Raw genomic sequence first — 21,891 nt, 5'->3', positions numbered from 1 at the left:
CTACACATTTCTACCTATGTTTAAGATATTTTTGTATGCTGTCACAACTTCAAGGTTATTGTACCTGTACTGCACATCTGTTTACAGACTGTTCTATTTTATAATGTGAAGCATTATTCTTTAAGTTATGTAGGTTGATAAGAGTAAATCACCCATGCTTGTCATACTTATAGTTATGTTAGTTAGGTTTCCTAGATATACAGAGATTATATGTTAGATGGATAGATAATCTTAAAACACTTCATAGACCCAGAAAATATGGAATTTAAATATTTTAATAACTTAGAATTCTGTTGATGTGAGACACAATTGCTCCTGGCAGCACTGGTCTATTCCCGAGAGGATGTTGGGCTTCAAAGACACTTCAAATTGAGTTTGTCTTCTTCTTGGCATAAGTGGCCTGTTGGGCAAAGAACTGCTCTTGCCTCAATTGCTGACAGAAAGCATGCTGTTCATTCTGGACAAGCAGGACACAAGGAAAAGTGACTGCTGAACCTTGTTAAGACAGGGTAGGACAGTCTTTCAAATTTTTCTGCTTCTGAAAATGGTCTGTCAGATATTCTAGGACTCTAGCCAATAGTGGATGCTCCATCATTGCAGAGAAACATTGGGTGACTGTCCATGTATCCAGCCGTTTCTGTCATAACTTGCATGTTTTGGAAGTCGCTTGTTTGCACTCCTACTTACTCAGGACATAATATTATTTCCCTTCTCAGGAAAAAGGGATTGAAGACTAGATAGTTACAGTTCCAATCCTCACATATCTTAGCTAAGAACATATCAGGTACTAGATTTAGAATCTTCAGGATAGGAGGGCTATTGGAACAATCTCTGTAACTCTCCAGTTACCTTTGGCCTGGATATTTAGTATGTGTTTCTTGCTTGAGGTTGTTCTTGTTGGCTGAAGTTCCACTTTTATTTATGTTTTTACATTTTCTTTCATCTTGACAATACTTAATAATTGTTCTTATTGTATATAACTTTGTATTAGGTTTAGAACCTTATTATTTAGACAAAAAGGGGAAGTGTTGTGGGAATTCACTCTGCCAATGACTTTGGGGTATCTGGCCTGATAGAGGCATTTTTTTCTGGGTACATGACTGCCTAAAACTGAGGAGGGGGTGTGCTCTCTCTCTTGCAGTGGTCAGAGACTGGATGGTTGGTTCCATTCACCCCCAGCCAGACCAGAAGACGATGATGGCTGTTTATTTTGTCCTGTATCTGTGAGTGTCCCCATTTTATATTGTAATAAATCCTTCATATCCTTTAACGGACTCTCAAGGATTCACTTAACAAGGGTCCCATCTACTGTGCTGCTCAGGCAAGGTGCAGTGCCTGCTCCCTCTAGTGCTGCAGCTGGTGAGGGGCACGGTTAGCTCTCCTACCTGCCATAGGTGGTGAGGTGCCAAGGTACATGGGGGAGGACGATCTTTCCCTCAACCTTACCAACACATGGCAGACAAGGGGGAACGGGGTCAGCCCTCCCACTCTCATGCCCTCAGGGCTAGCCTGCCCACACCCCTGCCAACAGGGTCAGCCCTGTCATGCTGCCCAGATGAGGTACAAGACCTACTAGTTCTGTTGAGTGCTGCAGCCAGTGAGGGGTAGGACCAGTTCTCCCTAATGTTGCACCAGTGAGGGAGGCTCCAACTCTGTGCAGCCCTATCCTCTAGGCCTTCAGTGGTAACAGGAACCAAGGACATCAACACAGACCATGGCTGCAGCAGGACCACAGGTGCAGACATGGTCTGTGGCCACAGCTCAGACCTAAACAGCAGCACCATGGCCCCAGGTGGCAAGTAGGCCACCCACCTCAGCCTGTGCTTCTCACTGCCTTCACCTCTTCAGGTCTGCCTCTCTTTACAGGACATGAACCATTCTCTCTTGCTCTTTCTTCCATACCCCGTATCTATTTGCTCTCCGTGATAGAACCCCTTGGGCACTGGGTAGGCCTGTGTTTTCTCTTTCAGGCCCAGGGTAGAGAACCCAGGACCAACACTTGGATCTTTGTCTCCCAATCAGTCTTACTTGTGCTGTGCAGTGTTCTATCTTCTCTTACAGGCCACAGTATGTATGTGGCTTCGAACAAAGGCATTTATCCAGACATCTGGACTGGTAAGGTGATTCTGCTGAGAGAGCATAATGGTGTCAGACAGCCCAGCACCAGAGGCACCAGGAAGGCTCTTGGTAAACTCTTCCTGCCCCAAAGTCTAGGGACCAAGGACAGAGCTGGGCTGGTCCTGCAGAGCCTGTCAGGCCCAGTTACTGTTTTCATTGGGAAATTAACTACAACATAAGAAGATATGGCTGTGTGTCAAGTTAACAGGGGTGGACTTGTGATGGCTATTCTTGGTTGTCAATTTGACTACATCTGGAATTAACTAAAACTCAAGCTTGGCACCTTAAATCATTTTAAGTGGGAAGACTCACTTTTAGTCTGGATCTTTTAAGGTGGGAAGGTCTACCTTTAATCTGGGCCACACTTTCTGGTGGCAGCCATATAAAGGACGTAGAAGAAGGAGGCTCTCTCTTTGCCTGCTTGCCTTCACTCTTGCTGGCAACTCCATTCCTTCATTCGCATTAGAGTACACTTGTTTGGAATTTTGGCATATAGTGAAGACCAGCTGAAACATCCAGCCTCATGGAGTAAAAACTACTGGATTCTTAGAATTTCTGTTGGAAGACAGCCATTGTTGGAATAGCTGGACCACAGCCTGTAAGCTGCTTTAATAAATTAAATCACTAACTCACTCACTCACTCACTCACTCACTCACTCATCTATCTCTCTATATCTATCTATCTATCTATCTATCTATCTATCTATCAGTTCTGTTCCTCTAGAACACTGACTAATTGATTAATACCAGGGGTGAGAGCTATACTTTCCTATAAGGATAAATATACAAACTGCAGTTAAAATTGCTGTGGATATCGCTCTGTGTAAATAAAGTTCTGATTGGCCAGTGGCCAGGGAGGAAGTATAGGCGGGACAAGAGAGAAGAGATTTCTGGGAAGTAGAAGGCTGGGGAGAGACACTGCCAGCCGCCGCCATGAAAAACAACATGTAAAGACACTGGTAAGCCATGAGCCATGTGGCAAAGTATAGATTAACAGAAATGGGTTAATTTAAGATAGAAGAAGTAGATAACAAGAAGCCTGCCGCGGCCATACAGTTTGTAAACAATGTAAGTTTCTGTGTGCTTTCTTGGTTGGGTCTGAGCGTTTATGGGACTGGTGGGTAAGAGAGATTTGTCCTGACTGTGGGCCAGGCAGGAAAACTCTAACTACATAAAATTATACTTGTTCACATCCTTACCTGGCAGGGGAGACACCATGATCAGAAAGGTGTTTTCCCAGGATGAGGCTCACCCATTGCACTTGGGGTGTGCTGATCCCTGTGATTTTTCCCCAAATGCAGGAAATACAACTGTATAATTTGTGGTAGTGGGGGAGTGCATTTGTGCTCTCCTCATTAAGTAGAGAAACTATATTGGTTTAGGAAAATCGCAGTAGCAGGTTCTCTTCTAGGTTGCATGACCTCACTAGCCATGGGTAGTTTGATAAGTTTACAGCGTCAGGTATGAATTCCCTCCCACTAAAAAGACCTTACTTGCAAGTAGGTGGGTGTCGGTTTCCCCAGGATGTAAGCACCACTATTGTCAGAATATCTTACTGTTCTTACCATTGTTGGGGTTCATGGATACTGGTTATACTTACATAGCTATTGAGTTTTTCCCTTGGCAGCTTACATGGCTCCTTCAGCTACTATGACAGCTAGTTGTGAGGGAGGCTTCTAGTTCAGATGCAGATCAGTTCTCCCACGTACTGTGTTCGAACTATGTCTATCTTTAGCAATAGGGTCTTACCTTCTTCTTCTAGATAGTATCAAAGGTGACAGCAATAGTTTATGTTGTTTTGGGGGGCTCTTGGACTCCTCTGACCAACAGCTCATAAAGGAGGTCTCCCATGCTTGACCTTGGGGGTTTTGTTAGACAGTCTATGGTTTGTGGGAGCATTGTCTCTTCAAGTGGTGTAACATACTAAATATAGTATATATGTTTATAATATATTCATATAAATATACATAAATCAGGCATACACATAGGCATATATCCAATTTTAAGTAAGCAAAATGGCCTCTTCAAATATTTTTAGTAATAGTTATCCTTTATTATTACCTTTTCCTCTGTGTTTCCTTTCATCATAATATTTTTAAATGAAAGGTAAATGAGTACTTTGTCATGTATAACATGAAGAGAAAAATATGAAGGCAAACTTTTGTGGATATTGGCTAAGAATCTCTAGGGATGAGGGAGCGTACTTAGATGGGGGGTCTTATGTTTATTTTATATTCCATGATTTAAATCTTCATTTGATGGCCTGTGTTAGAAAGTAGACTGGTGACACTTTTAGAGAGAATATTTGAACCACAGAATAATCTTGCAATAGTTTCCATACTACACTGAAGTTATTTAATATGTTACATTGTTTCTTCTGTGCTATGCCATGTTATTACCTTCTGTCTTAAACTCATTTTTAATGCTCATTTTATAGCACAGACTAATACCTTTCTAAAGGTCATTGTTAAAAGAGGCATTTAAAATATTTTCCATCAAAAAGGTAGACAATATTTAGTATACAATTTTAGACGTTGAGTTGGGGATATAGCTAAGCAGTGTAGCATTTCCTCAGCATTTTGTGAAACCCTAGGACCAATTCTAGTGCCTCAAAACAAAACAAAACAAACAAACAAACAAAACAAAATAACCAAGACCCAGACATTAATAAGGATGAAAATGATGCTTTACTTATAATGAAAGAATTGGGGTCAGGACTTAGTAACTCAAACACAATCTGATAGACCCATAATTCCATCAAAATTGCCTGTTCTCAGTCCTAAATGGGACCTCTATATTACACCTCCTCCCGAGATCAGGGCGATATAGAAGAGGGGGTAGAAAAATTATAATGGCCAGAGGTTCAAGTGAATTGTCAAGAAACAATGCCTTCTTGGTGTGCCAGGGTCATTGTATTCATAAGCCCACAGTAGCTGTGGTTGCCTGCGTAAGACTTGCTTAAGAGCAAGCCAGTCAACATTCAAGCATAGTTGGAATGGAGCCTTCCCTTCAAGCATGGTTGGGGTAAGGACTTCCCTTCAAGCATAATTGGAGTAGGGCCTTTCCTTCAAGCATGGTTGGGGTAGGGCCTTCCCTTCAAGCATGGTTGGGGTGAGGATGTCCCTTCAAGCATGGTTTGGGTAGGGCTTTACCTTCAAGCATTGGTTAGGGTAGGGACTTGCTGGGTCCCATGCCATGAGCCCTAACTTGAGCTGTGCTGTTATTGTCAGTTGATGGCTGATGGAGGGTAATAGTAAGTTTTATTAAAGCCCTCTTTAATGAACCTACACTTGATTGTATAGACCCACTCTCATGCACATATAGGCAGCACTGATTGGACACCATCCATTATAAAAGAAGAGGCCATGAAGTTGGGGAAAGCACATGATGTGGAGAGTCTGGGAGGAATTAGCAGGAGTAGGAGGGTAAGTATTACCAAAATACATTTTATATATGTATAAACTTTTCAAAGAACAAAGAAAAAAACCATAATTAAAACAAAAATCTAAAACTTGGATGGGGGGACAGAATTACTTCTGCCAGAATCACCAGACAGCCACAAGAGGGCAGGCAAAGCTAATTTTGCAAATGAGCCTTCTGGAATCAGGATTCAGGTTCTGCAGACAGACCTGATAATGAATCAGAAACAGACCCAAAACTAACTAATCAAATAGCAAAAACTCCAATGGCCAAAACAACCTCCCCTCACTAGGCAACTTTTAAAATAAGAGCAAGAGAAGAAAATATTAATGACACCATGCAGTTGAACTTAATTCAGCGAAAAACACTGGACTGTTGGCCATCCTTTTATGTATCCAGGGAGCAAAACACCCCAATGAAATATCACATATGACTGGAAATTCCAGTTGAAATGAAGAGGGTACAAACCCTGACCTTCTAGAAGTTACATGTTTGAGAAAGTGACCAGTGAGGACTGAACGATACTTTTTGTAAATGCATTAAAGATCCATGCATGAATATAGCTGGCTGCATAAGTTGTGGGATGTTCTGTATGTCAAATGTGTTGCTCTGATTGGTTAAAATAAGTAAAGCGCTGTTTGGCCAGTAGCCAGGCAGGAAGGATAGGGTAGGCAGGGCAAGGAGGAGGAGAATTCTGGGAAGTGAAGGCTGGGGCGAGGAGACACTGCCAGCTGCTATGACATAAAAGATGTAAGGTACTGGTAAGCCACAAGCCACGTGGCAAAGTATAGATTAATAGAAATGGGCTAAATATAAGAGTAAGAGCTAGACAATGATAGGCCTGAACTAATGGCCAAGCAGTTTAAATAATATAAATATCTGTGTGTTTATTTTATAAGTGGGTTGTTGCATTAACAGGTCTTGGTGGGGGCTGGAGAGAAGGTCTCCAGCTACAAGGTAGAGTGATTCTATGTGTGTATGTAGTACATATGTATAATGTTTATTCTATTTAACTATATAAATACTCCATTTGTTATGGGTTGCATGCCAATAATTACATAAAAATTGGAAATACCATGCATCATGATGCACTGAATATATCTAACCTCCTGACCTTGCAATATGTGTATTGTATAGTATGTATTGCTTCCTGCTATGATCCAGGAGTAGACTATCAGCCATGGCTTGCTCCCATTGCCCATCCTCACTAAAGAGTAACTTATCAGATATCATTAGTCTGGGAATGATTACATTTCATAACCTGAAATCTTGCTTCTGTCCAACATATTTTGCTTCACACTATCATAAAACAAACCCATTACAAATCAGACCATTCATAGACAATGCTATGATGGTCAGCCTGGCTGGACATAGCATCACTGAAGAGATTGGCAAGGAGCATGTCTGGGTATTTCTGTCAAGGCATTTCCACAGATAATTAATAAAATGAGAAAAATTCACACTGGATGTGGCAACGCCATCCACAGACTGGGTAATCTGAGCAGAATGAAGGAGGAAACAGGAGAAAGATAACTGAGAGCTCGTATTCTGTTTCTCTGTTCCCTGGCCCATCACAACACTAACTGCTCTGCTCCATCAAGCCTTACCTGCCACGGGGGATGGAAGCCCTAACACTAGGAACCAGGATAACTCTTTCTTCCCTTAAGCTGTTTCTGTCTGATATGTAGTCACAATGACAAGAGAAACATCTATACTGGTAATTTTCCCACTTAATATCACCCAAGAATTATTCAATGGTCTCTACTTCTATATGCCCAAAGTGTCACACACAGATATGCTAATATACTGAATGAGGTTTCACTCCTGCATGGCTTAAAACCTGGTAGAAGGGAAGAACATGAAACGGTTACATATACACCCATATATATTTGCATATATGTAAATATGTGTGTTCATATAACGCAGAATACAACTGTGGACAAAGCGGTGGGTGAAAAACAATCGGAGGAAATGCTTTAGGTAGCGCAGGATGGAAGGGCTCTTTGACAAACTTACTTTGTTCCCACCCTCAAGGAAAAGACATGAAGTACCTGAAGGGCATTCCATTGGCATGGCATGGCACCCTGCATGAAGGACTTATGTCTGAAATTGGTGTGGCCAAGACAGGGTCCCAGGACAGAGTATCCCTGTGGGCCTGGAGAGACAGTGCAAATCAAGTTAAATGAAGTTTTATCATCCAGTATCACTAATGTCGAAACACCCATGTTTCCTTCCTGCTGCATGGGTAATTCTGTGAGTCTCAGGACACTCCTTTGGGGAGGGGCAGCATGGCATTGGTAATGTGAACAGAAAATGTCACTATGACTGTGATGGGAGTGAGTACCATGGAGATGCAGAGATGGCTCAGGGGTTCAGAGTGTTGCTCCCTTCTAGAGGACCTGAGTTCAGTTCCCAGCACTGTTGTCTGGCAGCTAACAACTACTGTAACTTCACTTCTAAGGGACCTGACACCCCTCTGGCCCTTGTAGGTACCTACATTGCATGTGTATGCACACAGATACAAAAATAAGAAAGTGAGCAACAACAGCAACAAAGAATAAGAAAGCTGGTGTAACTATGTAAGTGCCAGGCAAAGTCTTCAAGACAGAGTTATGGTGGCAGCATGTTACACTGAGAAGCACTATTTCATCAGGCTACCAAGGTAAACACACTTGCAGGTCTAAATACCAGAAAGGGAGTGTTATGCCAACTAGAACTTGAAGTAACTGGCGGTAGGGAGGCCCTGAGCATTACTTTCCAGACATCTTTCTGCTTCTAATTCAGTCAGGTCCTCTAGGTGTCCCAGCCCATAGAATAGTGATGTCCGCAGTTAAGATCATCACACCTTAGCCTAATATAGATAAACCCTGCAATCATGCTCAAAGATTTATCTTGGTTATTATTCTAGAGCCTATCAGGTTGAAAAGCAATATTGATCAGCATGGGCAGCAACAGAGAAAATTCAGGTCAAAGTAAAAAAAATGATGTGTGTGTGTGTGTGTGTGTGTGTGTGTGTGTGTGTGTGTGTGTGCAAGCATGCCTCTTCTTTCTTTTTACCATGTGAGTTCTGGGGATCCATCCTTCCAGCCCCCTCCATTTTCTAAACTTGTAAACAGTATCAGGATTCATTTATTCATTCCTTATCACTTTTTGAACTAGAGTGTCTTAGATACTGTTCTGTTTCTATGAGGAGATACCATGACCAAGGCAATGATAGAAGAAAACATTTAATTAGGCACTTGCTTAAAGCTTCAGAGAGTTAGTCAGTTGCTATCTTGGCAGGGAGCTACATCCTGCAGTCAACAGGCAGAGAGAAAGAGAGAGAGAGAGAGAGAGAGAGAGAGAGAGAGAGAGAGAGAGAGACAGACAGACAGACAGGGGGGCCTGGACTGGAGTTTTAAAACCTCAAATCCCACCCTCAGTGATACACCTCCTCCAACAAGGCCACACCTCCTAATCCTTCCCAAACAGTTCCACTAACAGTGGACCATGTATTCACAAACGCCTATGGGGCCATTTTCATTCAAATCACCATAGAAAGAATAGAGATTTTACATTAATAGGTGCTCAAGGGTGTATAACAAGTCTTGTGGCCACACAGAAAGACCAGAAAGATTCCAGGGAGTGCATGAAGGAGAAAAGGAGGGGAGGGGAGAGTGAGAGAAAGATGGGGAAGGAGAGGAAGAGGGGGAGACAAAACCTTGTGGTGGGAGACAGAACCTTTTGAGAGACATATACTCCTGATGGGGTGTTTTGCTTGTTGGGCTTAAGCAAGCAGGCATGAGCTGTGCTCTATATCACATCCATCATCACGCGCTCTGAAGATAATACTTCCCCCCTGTGAAGATATCCAACTGGTCTGACCCAGATAACCCAGAATAGTCTCCATATCTCTGTAAATAGACATACCTGTGGTCTGTCTGGACGCATGAGTTAGTCAATCCAGAGCTCTTTATAATTAGAACAGGAACATCTTGGGGGGTGTCATTATTCTATTTGCCACAAATTATTAGGAGTTATATGCTGCCTGTTTCCTTTTTGTTAAAATAATTATGTACTTTAATCCCTCTATTTTAAACTTTTTATGTCATTTTGTCCCAAGTATGTCTTTTGTATACTGGTCTTTTAAAATTATCATTCTCTTAGAAAGTTCATTTAGAATTTCTTTTCCCTAGTAGATAAATTTAATAACTTTCCAGATTGATTATTTTTTAAAAGTCATTGTATATAAATGCCCTTTTCTCTTTAGACAATGTTTTTCTGTTATCATCTTGATTTTCCTAAACTATTTTCTTCTCTTGGGATTCATAGAAAAATTCAAGTAGAGAAAATTATAATCTGTAAAAGTTTTATCATTTTTTTTAAAGACTAAGCATTTGATAGTTCCCTGGAAATCTGAGTCTCTTTTCAGACACCAGACTTATTTAATCAGACATTAGATCTCTTTTCTTGAATTTATCTTTTTTTCTAAATAATTCTAATTTATTCTTTGAGAATTTCATACATGTATACCTCTCAAACAACTCCTGGACCCTTCCAACATGCAGCAAGTCCCCCTTCCTATCTTCATGTCCTGTTCTGATTTTTTAATACCCCAATGAGTTCAAGTAATGATATCCATGTGCACATGGCTGTAGGGACATCCACTGGAACATGGACGATCTACCAGTGGCCACACCTCCAATGAAAAATGTCTCTGCCTCTTCCTGCATACAGAAACTTCAAATAACTCCCTAGCTAGGCATGGGACCTCTTGAGCCATTTTCCCTCTGTGCTTGATTTTTTTTCCTGTCTTAATCTTGTGCAGTTCTGGTACAGCTGCTGTTAGTGTGGTGGTTTACATGAGAATGGCCTCCATAAACTCACAGATTTGAATGATCAGTCACTGGGGAGCGGGACTGTTTGGGAATAATTAGGGGGGTGTGTCACTAGGAGTGGGATTTGAGGTTTCAAAGGCCCATGCTAGGCCTGGTTGTGCTCTCTCTCTCTCTGCTGGCTACCTTCAGATCAGGATGTAAAGCTCTCCACTACTGCTCCAGTGCCGTGCCTGTCTATTTCCCACCATGCTGATTACAGATTAATCCTCTAAAACCATAAGCAAGTCCTCAAACGCTTCCTTTGATAAGAGTTGCCATGGTCATAGTGACTTCCTAGCTTCCTTTGATAAGAGTTGCCATGGTCATAGTGACTTCCTAGCTTCCTTTGATAGAGTTGCCATGGTCATAGTGACTTCCTAGCTTCCTTTGATAAGAGTTGCCATGGTCATAGTGACTTCCTAGCTTCCTTCGATAGAGTTGCTGTGGTCATAGTGACTTCCTAGCTTCCTTTGATAGAGTTGCCGTGGTCATAGTGACTTCCTAGCTTCCTTTGATAGAGTTGCCATGGTCATAGTGACTTCCTAGCTTCCTTTGATAAGAGTTGCCGTGGTCATAGTGACTTCCTAGCTTCCTTTGATAGAGTTGCCATGGTCATAGTGACTTCCTAGCTTCCTTTGATAGAGTTGCTGTGGTCATAGTGACTTCCTAGCAACAGAACAGTGATAATGAAGATGGAAGTTCGTGTCGGGAACTGGGGCATTGCTGTGATGGGCCTGACCATGCTGTTTGTGGAGGCATATTGAAGACTTTGGGATTTTAGACTACAAAAGTGGTTGAACTCCTTAAGCAGGACCTAATGGGCCATCCTAGCTGCAGTGTTAATGATGTGGTGCTGAGGGCAGTATGCACATGCAGGCCTGGCTCAAGGCGTTTCAGAGGTGAAGCATATTAGCAGCTGGTGTAGAGACCACTTTTGTAATACTTTGGCAAAGACTATAGCTGCTTTTTGCCCTTGTTCCAAAAATCTTCCAGAGGCTAAACTGAAGAGTTTTGGATGAATGGCATTGGCAGAGGAGATTTCATGACAGCCTAGAATTGATTGTGTCCTGTGGTTATTAGTGGTCGCTCTTATGTAGATCTGTAATAAAAGGGATCAAGCAGGGCAAAGAGAAGTACAAAATGTTCAGTTTGAGGAGAAAATGAGCACCAGGAGATCTAGTGTTGGAGCCAAGTCCTGTGCTCACTGAAATAAACACTTTAAACAAAGACTTGGTTGAAAATGGAATGAAGGGAACAGTGTCTGCAGGGCAAGACCCACATAGCTAAGCTTCTGACATGTGAGAAGGTTAAAGGAAGCTTCAGCTGCAGACGGAACCCTCAGTGATGGAAGAAGCATACGCAAGCCATCAATGAAGCGCTCCCCTTCATGAGTGCCTTGTTCACGATGTCTCTTTGCCGCAACAGAGCAGTGGCTAAGACAGCCAGTTCCCGGGTGCAGCGGTCGTGTCAAACCCACACTTCGCATTTCCCAGCGGTCCTCCTGTCCTCTGACTCTTAATTCTTTCTGTTTCCTCTCCAGAGATCTCTCCCAAGCTCTGAGGGAAGAGGCTGATGTGCCCATTAGGGCTGAGTGGTTGCCCACTGCAGCACCAAGTGTCTCTGTCACATGTTGAGAGCAGCACCAATGTGGGCATAGGCATAACTATATAGAAAGCAGTTTAGCAAACTGATTTGCTTTGTTTTGCTTTTAGAAAAACAGCAATAGTGGGTTCTCCACATAGGTAATTAGGCCTATGACCTCCGCATCCATGTGCTTTGACCAGGTCTACAGTACCAGGCATGAATTCCTTCCTGTCAGTCAGGCCTGAAATTGAATCAGCAAGTGGTTGGTTACCCATATGACATGAATTTGCTTTTGATACTTCAGATATAAAATCTACAAGATTACATGGTGAAATTGTATTTATTGGAAAAATATAGATAATATAAACCATATATTTGAGAGCAATTTAGAAAGCCATGGATTAGTGCCTAGATAGAATTTGGGACTATAATACTAGCTATATTGGCTGTGAGAGTGCAGCTTTGGATATGATGATTTCCTGCACTTAAAGTCACTTCTCTGAAGGCTGGAGAGATGATTCAGTTCTTAATGGTGTTTACTGTGTAATCATGAGGACTAGAGTCTGGACCCCAGCATCCACATAACAAGATGGGTGTCACACCACACACACACACACACACACACACACACACACACACACACACACACACACACACTTATAACTATAGCTCTGAGTGGAGCTGAGGCTAGAGGATCCACTTGGAACACAGACAAAATTAATTGCAGCATGGTACCAAAACTTGCTCCCGTATCACTCTACTCCCATTGATATTGTGTCATGAAAAATTACATCTTTGTACATGGAATTCCCATTGTAACAGGTATATAATTGTTGATTTATATAGTTTCCTTGTAAGTCACACAGTATAAAGAAAAATTGAAAGAGTTAAGAATATGTATGCTATATACTATGTATTTATCTGTGTATGTAAGTGAGTATTGACTGGCTAATTCTATTTCCACTTGAATCCAAATAATAGGCCTGATAGGTTTAAGCAATATGATAGATCATAATATTGTTTCTGCTTTCCCCATAGCATTTATGTGAATAATTCATTGATAATCTGTGTATACACTATATCAAAGAATCAAGCATTGACATCCTGCAAACATATATTGATGCTCACACTAAGTATGGAGTATTCAGATGTAAACTCAGTCATCAGAGCAGAACCTGAAAAAAAGAAACCAACAAGCCAGGAAATTCCAGGACTGTGTTCTAAGTGAATATTCAAGGGCAGGTATCATGGGAGCATACTATAGAGCTCTGAACAGTCAGGGAAGACTTCCCAGAGAGAGAGGAAGGCAAGAGGAGAGAGAGTTCACCAGTCCAGAAGCCATTTTCAAATGATCACCTTGGGAGCTGGGGAGATTGCTCAGTGGTTGAAGTGGTTGCAATGTAGGCATGTGGGCCAGAGTTTGGACCCTCAGAACCAACATAAATGTTGGATGGGCAAGGCTTGGAAGTTGGAGATGGGGATTCCCAGAGCAAGATATCTAGCAAAACTAGCCATATATGAGAGCTCTGGGTTTGACTGAGGGACTTTGCATCCTGAAGAAGTTAGAAGAGTGATAGGGATGATTTCCAATACCAACCTTACCTTACACACACACACACACTCACTCAAACACACATGCATACACAAAGCATGCATTCACTTTCACACATTCATGTACACACCACATGTACACACATACACACACAAAGTGTGCATATACACATTCATGTACATGTCACATATACAAATCAGACACATGCAAACACACAGACACACATACACGCAAAAGCATGCATACACACGTACAAGCACATATCACAGAAACACACACAGAGAAACAGAAAAACAAACAAAACAAAACAGATCACTTTGGCTACAAACAGAAACTGTCTCCTAAGGAGACCAGTGTAGAAAATCCAGGTAGGAGAAGGTAGGAAGATGCTAGCATGTTGTCCCTGTAGGAGCAGGCAGGAAGATGTTAGCATGCTATCCCTGAGGGGTGAACAAGTGCCAAGGCCAAGATGTAGAAAATCCCTAGATTGTTTAGACTATAGAAATGCCAGGAGCCACTGAATATGCTGATTGGAGATAAGCAGCAGGAATGATTTCAAGCAAAGTATCTGTCCTGAGCAGGACGTGAAGACTACTGTCCTCACTGAGAGTGGTGACCCAGAGGAGGAGAAAATGGAGGTGACAGCAGTGAGTGTGGAGTCTGGGTAAGAGGAATGGACTTTGACGGGACGACAGGCCAGCTGTCTGTGGGGAAGCAGACAGTGTTGCCTGGAGGCTTTCATATAGTTCCCTTTCTTTGTGTGTTAAAGACATGTACATATTCTCCCATATGTCAGTTTCCCTGGATAGGCCTTAAGAACACCAAAGATGCAATGAGATAAGTGTGATTCTTTCCCTTGAGGAATTTAACAGGAAAGGAAAAGCTTTTTAATTTGTACCCGATGACAAACAGACATTATGATAAAACATATTAAGTGGACTGGCCATATTATATCTCAAGAAATTTGCTCATGGGCAGAGATTTAAATCAAACTGAGTTTTCAGGGAATCAAGGACTTTCTTTCCTGTCCTTTTGACAAAAGAACTTCCAGAATGACAAGACCCACTTAGATATTAATAGATATTAGATATTAGTATATTAAAGCACATGTAAGATGAAAGGGAGAAGGTGGGGTATGTGGCTTGCTCCATATGGTTGGTATTGTAACAGGGTCAAAATACATCTGTAGGGAAGCTATGGACCCTACGGGAAAACTTATTGATGTTTTGCTAAGTGGTCATGTTGTCAAACTGCCTTATAAATATTTATGTTTGTATCCATAGGTTTGTGCTGCTCTCAACTTTGAACAGTGAAACTTCTTAATGCAGAGAGTGATTGTTGGAGCAGAGACCCATAATGGTCAAAGTGCTGAGGGTAAGTGTCTGTAAGTGCTCAGCCATGGATGGAGCATCTTCATCAATTCCCTCCCCAACACACGTCAGGGATAACCCAGAGAAGAGGATGGGAGGAAAGAGGGAGGTGGAGCGTGGAGAAGAGCCATGTGAAATGCTGTCTTCTGGATATCACACAGCCTCGTGCATACACAAACTCCGGGCCATTGGTCAGAATCACACTGAAATACTAGAGTACTATGGAAGAGGAAAGAAAGGGATACAGTTTTGTACCTACCTGCCTTCAAATTGATTTCAGTTTCACAAAAAGAGGCAGTCTACCAAAAGATGCTTGTCCTGTCAAAACAATAGCAACAACAACAAACAACCCCCCCAAAAACAAAAAACAAAAACCTCAATATCTGAATGACTAATTGATACATCCAAGTTCATTCCATCTTTACAATATTTCAGACAATGCATGGGAACAAAGAATTTGGTACTTTACTGTCTTTGTTTTTGTGAGGGATTTTGCTATTTTGTCTACTTTTTATACAAACTATTGTGGTTGCATTTGCAAAGTATTTCATGGTAATGTATTGAAGTGTGTTAGTTTGTGATTTGTTTCTAATGAAACATTCTTGAATGGGAAGAAGGAAGCAAACATCTGCAGAGAGATCAGCAGCAAATGCTGCCTTGAAAGCTTAATGGTCACTGCTTCATCCAGCAGAAAACATCTTAATTTTGTAGAACATTAAATGGCTGACAAATGTAGATCAATTTATGAAAAATGTTTTAAAAGTAAATATAATTTTCCCTAGTGAAATACTTGGCCATGTACAGGCTTCCAGTTTCTTCATACATCTAACTAGTCATCAAGATGCTTAAAGAGAGAGGAGAGACTTGGTGCTAGAGGCAGCTTTCAGTGTTGAGAATGTTTGCTCCTCTTGAATTGCTGACATCCACTTTGGACAACTCACAGCTAGCTGTAACTCCAGCCCTAAGGGATCTGACACCATCTGGCCTTCATGGGTACTGCATTCATCTACTGCTGCTATTACACACACACACACACACACACACACACACACACACACACACACACACACATGATGATAAGAATAATAAATATATACATATATTTAAAAGAGATATAAGAGACTGGTAGTGGATACAAATATATTGATGAATTATTTACAAAAAGAATAGCCAAAACAGTAACAAGAGATCCTAAAGTTTTATATGTACATGTTTTAAATCATCATAAACTGAAAAATTAGATATCAAAGATACATTTCCAGCAAAACTGATAATAAAAACCTGAAATGGAAAGCACAAATAAGCCAAAAGGTACCTGGAAAATTGATGTTGTAATAACCAGAAGCCTCCGGCCAAAACACACAGAGTTGTGTCTCAGAAAGTCTTTAAGCAACACATAATCAGCATCTTTTATAAATGAGAATCAGTATGCTTTTCACAGTGCCACATGGCCACCTTTGAATCTCTGCTAGAAATTACAAATGATACAAATTGTAACTCATGTTGAAGGCTACTATGGTTTCTCCTCCAGCTGACACATCTAGATTGGAAAGCCTGACATCATTCTGGACTTAAGTTTCCAGGTGAAGGGGAAGGCCTGGTTCACACTGGGCCAGCCAGCTGCAGACTCCACCAAAGTCAGTAGATGAGCCACAGCCGGGTTTTATCCTGGTGCCTTACTGGCCTGCAGATGGAGATGTCAGGAAGCTCCTAGGTGGAAAGACTTTGCTTATATGCAATAGGCTTCTCTGGCTGACTGTGCCAGCTCAGCCAGCCTTTCCAAATACATAGCAGCAGGTATACTTGGCAGCCTTGATGGCTGAATTCTTATTAATTCCCGTGTGGATCAATACAGGCAATTTTCAAGTCGTCTTTGATATGAAAAAGGAACACTATCTAAACTATCTGTGGCCACAAAAGCTGGTCTCCATTGTCTGTTTGGACAATTTTCTTATTATAGGATTGGCCTTGGACCTGATTCATCTGGTATAGAAGATAATGTGTGTTATTACTACCCATTAAGATGCTTTTGAAGTTATAAACATTTACTCATTCAATCCACAATCTTTTACATCACCAGTCATAGACCAGAGAGAGAGGAGTTCAAGAAGCCTGGGAGAAAAGGATGGGCAGCTTGGGGAAGGTCATTTTACCTTGGACATTTACAGCTTAGTGGAGGAAGGAAAGTGAGCATAGGAACCAGTGATATAACTTCAGCTCATGCTTGAGGTGAAGGAACAACACAGGGCAGGAATAGGGTGATTTAGGGAGAGTTGGATTCAGTGATGCAGGAAGAGGGTGAATAAGGAAAAGAGGGAAAGGTTCCAGAATGGAGGGTGGATTAACAACACAGGCCTTGTTACAAGCAGTGCTGTGAGAGACCACACTCTTCCTTGTGTGTGTGTGTGTGTGTGTGTGTGTGTGTGTGTGTGTGTGTGTGTGTGTCTATGTTCTTGGGACTGAATCTAGAGCTGTGTGCTCATGAGGCTCTATCCCAGAGCCACATTTCCAGGCCCTATATTGTGTTTTAACACTAATGTATTTCTAAAATGATTTGTTATTTCTCAAAAGTTACAAAGACACAGTTTTAATATTTGTCCTAGTTTTTAAAATTTAAATATTTGACGTTTTTGAAAATTTTATACAAGAATACTATTTTTATATCATTTTTATCCCTCCCTTTTCCCACTCCAACTCCTCAATTATCATCCATGAATTCCCTCTCAAGTCATGACTTCTTCTATAATGCCACACGCACATACACATACACATATGCCACACACACATACATACACGCATACACTACACAGACACACACAGACACACACAGACACACACAGACACACACAGACACACACACACACACACATCACCTACTGAGCCCATTTAGTATTGTTCTTAGTTACATATGTTTAGGGCTCACCACTCGGAATTGGGTAATCTAGCTGCAAAGTCCTTTGATTTGGGTTAGTTTCAACAAAGACAAAGCCAGTCAAAATTCTAGGCTTGAGGAGTGGGGCCTCAGAGGACCTGTTGGCAATGTTGGCACACTGAGTAAGAGGGTGACTTGCTCTAGGGGGTGTGGCCACTGGTAGGTGATTCATGCCCCGCTGGATGGCCACCCATGTGCTTATGGGTAGCATTAATTGGACTCAAAGGGCTATTAATAATGAAATCAAAACTAAAGAGAGGACATGAAGTTGTGAGGGAGGTGGGCTGTGGGAACTAAGGGCGGTTGGGGTGAAATAGTGGTGAGTAGGTAAGATCACGCCAAGTCACATTCTGCAAATGTATGAAATTGCCCAACAATAAAAAATATTATTTTAAAAAAGAAATAGATGGGGAAGTCAAGATGAATGAAGTAATTATCACAAGATTGCTGGGGAAAACTTAGTATCTCACAGCACATTTAGTTAATGGCTTTAGGTGAACAAATGTTTTATCCATGTAACAAACAATTGTATTCATATGGTTTTCTCTGGCAGATACCTTTTGTCTAATGATACATATCAATAGTCTCTGTAACTTAAACATGAATGAAAAACTCTTTAAACATCACTGGGGTCAAACTGCTTTTCTATAAAGTCCCGGGATTCAGTTAATGGGCACAAGAGCAGTGACTTCACTTGTACTCCCAGGTAATCCAATATGTATCTATGGCTGTATTTTCATAACAACTGGCAATATTAGTTGAGCTGTTAATCTCCTCAAGCATCCACAAGAACATGCCTCCAATATTCCAAGACTTCTTATTAAACTCTGAAAGGCCAATGGTTTCAATGGCGGTTCCATTTTCAGTCTTAGCAAACGTGAGCGCTACAGTTGAGTTTTTCCACAGAGGTCTGATCTGGTTCCGAGTGCAACAGAGAGCTATTGGAGAGCAACAGGATACAATTCACATTTTAAAAGAATGCCAGCTGCTGTCTGTAAAATGGTTATGCGCAGCTTGAGGTGAAGGCAGGGCAGCCTGGCAAGAGGTTCTGGAAGCTTATCAAAAGACAGGTAGGGTGACTCCGAGGAGGGAGGGAGATAGAGGTGAGGGGAAGAGATCAGATTTGGATAATACAGTGAAAACTGGAACCAGTGGTGCTTTGGGAAGGATTGAATAGGCTTGGGGCAGCAGGTTCAAATATTGGAAACAAAAATAACTCCTACATTTGGGGTTTGAGCAATTGAATGGATGCTGTTGTCAACCAATGAAATGGAGAAAATTCTGTAGGTACAGAGAACATTTAGAAAATATTCTTTTTAGATACCTGAAGCTAAAAGTGAACATTGACAGATGAAAATGGAGATGCTACATACTATGTGTCCTATGACTAAGAAAGGTTCTATAAAAATGTGCATTCACATACAGCGAGATTCCCCCGGGGCGAGAAAACTGGTAAAGAAGAGGGCTGAAGATTGAACCCCCGTCCTTTCAGCAGTTACAGAGGCTCCGAAGGACCAGCGGGTTACACATAGAAGTCAGTGAGGCTGAAGGGATACTCTGAAAGCACACTGTGTCAAAAGAGGAAGCTCTGGAAGGATGTGCACTTGGAGAACTATCAGTGGCACAGGCCCCATGTGCACTAACTAGGAAAAGCTGGAATAAAGGAGCCAACAGTCAGGTGTGTCCTGCCATCTACATATACAGGGAAGGCAGTCATGGGTCTGTTGGGAATTTGCTAGGACTCAATCTTTTGGTGGAGAGAATGCCGCGGTAAGAATTGTTGGCAGTGTCATAGTTGATTAAATACCATAAAGGGCAAATGAGAATGGGAACCTTTAACCAGGACAAGATAAAAAGCCAAGTGGAGTGTGTGGCACTCCGGTATAAAATAACTGATGTCACTTGCACAACCAACTGAGTGAGCTTCCTTGGCACTGGGCTTTCCACTGTGTACAATGTCCTGTTAGTCTCTGATGCCTCCTAGGGATGTTCTGAAAATAAATAAGAAAGTGCATACAGTTTGTGGACTCTTGCACCCACCAGAAGACAGCACAGTGCACCATGCTGCCTCATATACCTACTGTTTCCAGAGTTGAAGCAAAGAGGAAGTTTGCTGAGGCACTGAAGGTTATTTTGTACCCAGATGAAAGACTCCACTTTGAATATCCCCCAACTGAAATCCAAATGAACATAAATGCTTAATCTTTCCAGAATCCTTAGAAACACATGGCGTTGGGGGGAGGGGCAGAAAAAACATACAATTAATGGAATGTTATATCACAATGTTCTCTTAATGAGCATCAACAGCACTAATACCAAAACACTGGACCAGATCTGGAGCTGCAAGCAAGCACTTTCTGCTGCCTTTAACCTGTCTGTGGTGGAAACTTTTATTGCTCTCTGGCCACACAAACTTAAGGGTCACCAGGGGCAGTTTATGCCATTTGTGTTAACAGGCTAGGTTTTAAAATGAAAATAAGAAACTGAATATAAACCAGGACCCATTCTAGAAGACAGCCAGAGTAAACTGGAGTCACACTGCTCCAGGAAACAGTCCTTAGGAGGCTGTGGAGACACAGGGCTGCCTCCTCTCTTTAAGCACGAGAGTCTTCAGAATTCACAAGAATTGATCAGAAGGAGAGGAGCAGCGACATGAAAAGCCAGAAGTCTGCCAAGGTACTGTTCAAATTACAAGGCAATTGATGAGTTCTACTGATTCTTTAGCTGGTCTGATCCCCAAAGATGCCCCTGGACTCCCTGTATTAATTACCCCACTTTCCATGGCTAGTGAATGCCAAATATTAGAACAGGAACAGAGAAGAGACACACAGGCTAGTGTGTCCTATAAATCCTCACTGGCCATAACAGGAGATTACCAGATTGAATGTTTCCATCTCCCTTTCTCTGTCTGTCTCTGTCTGTCTGTCTCTGTCTGTCTGTCTGTCTCTGTCTCTGTCTCTCTCTCTTTCTCTCTCTCTCTCCCTGCATGTTTATGTGGGTAAATACACATATGTGTGGCTGTGCATGCATGCATCAGTGTGTAGAGGTCAGGAGTCAATTTCAGCTGTTACTCGTTAGGAGCTCCCTCTATTTTTTTGAGACAATGTCTCTTGCTGGAACTTTGGGCTCCCTGATTAGGTTGGACTAGCTGGGCCAAGAGCCACAGTGACCTGCCATTTGCTGTTTCCCAAGGTCTAGGATTATAAGCAATCACTGCCTGCCTGGCTTTTAAAATCTTGGGTTCTGGGGAATCACACTAAGGTCCTTGTTCTTGTGTGGCAATTACTTACTGAGTGTCTTCCCCACCCTCCCTCCACATCTTAATTTGTTTAGAGATTCATGCAAGTGCTGGCCTTCTGGTCATTCAACATCACAATCGTGGTTCCTTGCTAGATCCTAAAAGGCTTGTTTTGGTCCAGATTTATTTCTGCAGAGCACAAATACTCCAATTGTAGTACACACACTCTAGCTAGTATCTATACCATCCTCCAGATAGATATCTGACCTATGCTGACCTCTGTCGATGCCAAACATCCATCTGCTCCATATTTCTTAGCGAGTCACCTAAGTGCTCTAAAATGGATGGGCATTTGGTTACCCTGCTATGATATTCAGTTCTAAGTAAGCACTTGGCCGAAGGCAAGAGAATGGTGATGGTCCAAATCCAGGGGCAGTTGCAAAAGTCAGGGCCCATTAAAGCGTTCTGAGAGCCTGACTGAACAGACCTGTCTTCAGCATCTCAACAGTAAATGAAAACTCACAACAAACCTCATAAAGACATTTGGAGAAAATGTCTCCTTTTCTGATAACAGGAGCTTTATGGGGTTTCAGCATCACTGTCCTAGTTGTTTGAATACTGCCTTGGTGAGTCATTTGGAAGTGTGACTGAGCTGAGATAAAGATAGTCATCAGAGGAGTATGAAATGGGGCACTCATGTCAAGATTGTGTTCATTTTAGCAAAAGTCACCCAAAGACGTCACTTTCTGTCACATCCTATTACTAGGTCAGCTGACATTTTTTCTTTCCTTTTAAAAGGTTTATTTGTTTTATTTTATGTC

The 21,891-nt window shown here is 41.8% G+C and overlaps 1 non-coding gene across 1 annotated transcript; it reads left to right on the top strand.

Moving 5' to 3' along the window:
- The first annotated feature begins 3,309 nt into the window (after positions 1-3,309).
- Positions 3,310-3,474, top strand: LOC118591686. Its single transcript, XR_004945982.1, has one exon. It is a non-coding gene; the product is annotated as a U1 spliceosomal RNA (small nuclear RNA).
- The last annotated feature ends 18,417 nt before the right edge of the window (positions 3,475-21,891 follow it).

This window comes from Onychomys torridus, chromosome 9 (assembly GCF_903995425.1).
Source record: "Onychomys torridus chromosome 9, mOncTor1.1, whole genome shotgun sequence".
Classification (NCBI taxonomy): domain Eukaryota; kingdom Metazoa; phylum Chordata; class Mammalia; order Rodentia; family Cricetidae; genus Onychomys; species Onychomys torridus.
This window is presented reverse-complemented; position numbering and strand designations above follow the sequence as displayed.